The sequence below is a fragment of the Pseudoliparis swirei genome, chromosome 17, assembly GCF_029220125.1.
Source record: "Pseudoliparis swirei isolate HS2019 ecotype Mariana Trench chromosome 17, NWPU_hadal_v1, whole genome shotgun sequence".
NCBI lineage: Eukaryota > Metazoa > Chordata > Actinopteri > Perciformes > Liparidae > Pseudoliparis > Pseudoliparis swirei.
The window spans coordinates 23,330,103-23,335,375 of record NC_079404.1 but is presented as its reverse complement, the minus strand read 5'-3'; the positions used below and the strand labels follow the sequence as shown (position 1 = coordinate 23,335,375).

General features: G+C 41.2%; 1 long non-coding RNA gene across 1 annotated transcript; it reads left to right on the top strand.

The window, feature by feature from the left end:
• Nucleotides 1–246: 246 nt before the first annotated feature.
• LOC130207626 (uncharacterized) lies at nucleotides 247–3,891 on the top strand. Its single transcript, XR_008834309.1, has 2 exons — nucleotides 247–569; nucleotides 3,679–3,891. It is a non-coding gene; the product is annotated as an uncharacterized LOC130207626 (long non-coding RNA).
• The last annotated feature ends 1,382 nt before the right edge of the window (nucleotides 3,892–5,273 follow it).

The window sequence follows — 5,273 nt, the reverse complement described above, 5'->3', positions numbered from 1 at the left end:
TAAGCAAATAAACGGGCAAAAGATACAGGCAAAAAAAAGATAAAACCATAGAAAAAAGACAAAAAACAGGAAATAAACGGGCAAAAAAGGGTTAAAAAAAAGGCACAAAAATGCCAACAATTAAGACCTCAAAAAAAAAACGGGCAAAAAAAGAGCAAAATATTGACAAAAACATCTTCACGGAAACAGGCAAAAAAAACGTGGCACAGGAAGCCATAGAAAGGAGTCTGTTCAGTGTCTCTTAAATCAAGATTAAAAGACACTTAATGTAAAACAAGATGGATGTAAACACGTTTTTATACGTCATGGGGGGGGGGTCCATGTGTTTCTGTTCAGGCAACAACAAGACAGCTTCGGGTCTGGGCTCCACACTTCAGCTGCAGCGGTTCCCCGGTCAGGAACACTTTGAGTCGCCATGTTTCCTCGACACGTTGACAGAAAACACGAGTCGGACTCCGTGACGTCATCACATTAGTAGTGTAGACACGGAGGTTTCAGACGCGTCGGAGGAGCGTGCGGCCGGCCGAGGAAGAGGGGCAGCAACGCAAAGTCGACGAAAACAACGATATGTGAGTGACAGGTGCACGGAAGAAAACCAGATTTAATTCTGTGTTGACAGACAATAAATAATCAATAAATAATCAATCATAATCATTCATAAACATGCTATATATATATATATATATATATATTTCCCCGTTGCCCATGACGTGATCGCGTCGCATCAACCAGATCAAGTGACTTTCTTTCGTCCCGATGTGCGCGCACACGCCGGTGTTACACGCCTACTGGTTTTCAAACCTACTGGTTTCCCTACGCGTGTGTTGTGTTCTCTTCACATCTGCAGCGGGGCTCTGTCTCGCTCACCAGATTCGTCACACATTCACAAACATATTGCTGGAGATCTTCAAGCCTCCGTTCATATCCATTTCGGCGATTACGATTGTATAAGTGAGCAGCGCATCACAGCCACGTAGGAAGAAATACATTTAATAAAAAATAAAAATAAAAAGATCGCCCGACCTGGTTTCGATCTCTGTCACGCAAAATGAAACTGCACTCTAAGCCGCGCAGTCTGTGCGCTGCGCCGCCAGATATTAGGTTCAACTCAAGTAATTGATATATTCAACCATTACGTCACATCTTTTGTTTCATGGGAACAGTTTGGCGGAGGGGATTTGAAACAACTGGTTACCTTGTTCGGATATTTACACTTTGAAACATGTTTAGCGATGCTTGTTCGCAACACAACAGCCACACAACACCGACAACAACTAATTGACTTTCGTGACGAGTATATAATGACGATGGTACTGTGAACAGAGATTAGAAACATTGCGAACACTGAACAACAGGAAGAATGGAATACTAGTAATGTTCCATCTACAAAACAATGTAGAACATATTGCTGGAGCTCTTGAAGCCACATGTCACATCTATTTACGATTGTACAAGTGAGCACTACACATCACACATGAAGAAACACATATTTTTATAAAAAGATCGCAACGACCTGGTTTCGATCTCCTTCAAGCAAAATCTGGCGACTCTATAGCGCAGCAGTCTATGCACTACGCCACTAGATATTAACTGCAAGTCAAGTAATTTTGATATTCATCCATTACGTCACAACTCGTATGCGTCATGGGAACAGTTTGGTCGAGGCAACCTGAAACAATTGGTTACCTTGGGCGGATATTCAAATACTTCCAAACATGTTTTGTGATGCTTTTATAAATAATATTCAGACATCATTTTTTTGGAAATGTTAAGGGAATGCATTTGTTAGCTTGAACTGAAGCAATTCTTGCACCATAAGTGGATCCATCGAAGCTTCTTGTCTTTTTTCCCTTCCGTTTGTTTGTCTGACACAGTTTCCTTTTATACAGATGTTGCTAATTATGTCCTTGCTTGATTGGAATTGTGATTGCAAGATGTGACAGCTGTGCATCATTTTCTAAACTCTTGAATTATGTCAATACAGTTTATCAATATTATTTTTGTATCATGATGCGATCTTTTTATAAAAATATGTGTTTCTTCATGTGTGATGTGTAGTGCTCACTTGTACAATCGTAAATAGATGTGACATGTGGCTTCAAGAGCTCCAGCAATATGTTCATCATTGTTTTGTGGATAGAACATTACTAGTATTCCATTCTTCCTGTTGTTCAGTGTTTGCAATGTTTCTAATCTCTGTTCACAGTACCATCGTCATTATATACTCGTCACGAAAGTCAATTAGTTGTTGTCGGTATTGTGTGGCTGTTGTGTTGCGAACAAGCATCGCTAAACATGTTTCAAAGTGTAAATATCCGAACAAGGTAACCAGTTGTTTCAAATCCCCTCCGCCAAACTGTTCCATGAAACAAAAGATGTGACGTAATGGTTGAATATATCAATTACTTGAGTTGAAACTAATATCTGGCGGCGCAGCGCACAGACTGCGCGGCTTAGAGTGCAGTTTCATTTTGCGTGACAGAGATCGAAACCAGGTCGGGCGATCTTTTTATTTTTATTTTTTATTAAATGTATTTATTCCTACGTGGCTGTGATGCACTGCTCACTTATACAATCGTAATCGCCGAAATGGATATGAACGGAGGCGTGAAGATCTCCAGCAATATGTTTGTGAATGTGTGACGAATCTGGTGAGCGAGACAGAGCCCCGCTGCAGATGTGAAGAGAACACAACACACGCGTAGGGAAACCAGTAGGTTTGAAAACCAGTAGGGGTGTAACACCGGCATCGGAGCTCTGCGGCGCGCGAGACGGAGAGCCGAGAAGAGTTAACGCGACACGTAGAGACAGAATGAGACGCTGCTGCTGCTGGTTAGAGACGACCAACATCAGATCGGTCAGGACGCAAAGGCGCCGAGTAACACAAGTGGCATTACGCATTGTTGATTATCGCCCATGCGTACCTGCGTACCAGTTATGTGCACCCCTGTATATATATGTATTTATATATATGTATACATAAATATATATATAAATCTATATATATTTATGTATATATACATATTTATGTTTATATATATACATATATATTTATAAATATATAAATATATATATTTATATATATGTATACATAAATATATATAAATCTATATATATTTATGTGTATATATATACATATTTATGTTTATATATATACATATATATTTATATATATAAATATATATATATTCATGTATATATATATACATATATATATATTAAGGCCGTAAGGCATTTTGTCTCTTAAAAAAAATATAAGACCTTCGGCCTCCACTTCCTTTCCTTGGTATGCAGCAGCGCGTCCGTCTGTCTGCTGCGCCTCCCGTCTGTCTTACCCCTCACGCTTTTCCTATCCATGCATAAAGAACATGCAGCGTTTGTGTGCATCCATGTCGACAAACTGCTTATGGAAATGCCCCCCCCCCCCTCTAACCACGACTCCGTGTGCGTTCATATTCATACGTCAACATTGTTATCGCTGCCTGCAGTACCAAAACTGTCCACAGTCCCTCAAAAATGGTATCTACAGAAACATCAAGTAAAAGATACCAAATAAAAAGCATTTCATTTAGTTTAACCCCCGTAACATGCTCGAGTTAATCACATGTAAGTATTTCAAAAGCAAAAGTTAAACTTTGTACTTGTTGTTTTAGATTTATAGAACTTTTACCTGTATAGTTTCAGCGTCTCTCATGAAAAGCTGTGAGCAGTTCACACAGCGGCCAGCAGGGGGCCGACCGCCGGCTGAGGAGCCCGATGGAGCCAATCACACGTCTCCCTCGGGAAGATCAAACCTCCAGCTGATTGGAGAGCAGAACGTTCTTCAGGTGATGAAGACGAGCTCATTGACCAGAAACAGACGAAGACAATAAATATTACACATGAATGCAACGATGTGTGTCTAGAAATGTGTCACTAAGTTCACACACGCACCCACACATACACACTCTCACAAACATACACACGCACACAAACTCTCTCATATACCTACACACACACACACGCACTCTCACACACACACACACACACATCACGTTCTCCATCACAAGCTGTTTGGTTGGTTTTCTGTGTATTTGTGCAAAAAAAAATCTGTTTCTCTACATTTGCAAATGATCTTCTTCCCTTTCTTTTATTCTTTCTTTCTTTTGCTATCTGCTCTTGATTTTTATCTGCATTGATGTTTGTATTCCACTTTTTTTAAAGGTCCACTACCCCCCCCCCCTCCCCTCCGCCTCCCACCTCGCCTCCCCCCCCCCCCCCCCCGCTCTCAGGTGTGTCTGCTGGCCTGTGAACGTCTCTCTCCCGTTTAATGCTCAACTCCTTCAGAAGTCATTAGACTGTGAAGGGTAATCTCACCGCCGCCCAAAGAGCGGGAAAGCACCAATTTCTACACACACACACACACACACACACACACACAGACACACACACCTGCCCCCTTACAGCATTACATATGGCGCCTGTGTCGGGGGAAGAGTCGCTGGGACAAAATCTATTTGGATGACAAGAGGAGTCTCTCTTCCTCTTCTTCTCACTTTAAAAATCAATATTTCAGATCTCACAATCCCATTGCAAATATATATATACATATATATATAAATATATATAAATGAATATAAATATATATATATAAATGAATATAAATGTAAATATATATATATTTATATATTACTAAGCTTTTTGGCTCAAAGACTGGGCCATTAATGGAAAATCAAAAATGTAGGTATTGAAGGTGAGACTTTGTTATCATAAAGCTTGCCTATTATACACACACATGTACACACACACACATGTACACACACACACACACTGCTAAAACATGTAAGAAAAAGACAGCAATATGTACTTGAATACACAATACAGGAAACCAAGTAGGCCGGCAGGTGTGTGTGTGTGTGTGTGTGTGTGTGTGTGTGTGTGTGTGTGTGTGTGTGTGTGCTAAGACGAGGGTCACTCTGTAAGGTGAGCCTGAAGCCAGACGGAGGCTGACAGCGTTCCTGGTTGGTTTGTGCCACAAAGCATCTTGGGATGGGATCTGACCTCCGACCTCTGTCATAGGCATCTGCCCCCCCCCCCCCCTCCATGTATACAGACACGGACGACCTGTACAACAACCTCCAGGGGATGTTTAGGACTTTACACCCAATGACCACCAGGACCACCAAGACCATCAAGACTATCAGGACCATCAAGACTATCAGGACCACCAAGACTATCAGGACCATCAAGACTATCAGGACCACCAGGACCTTAGGCCTCTCCTTTTTGTATCC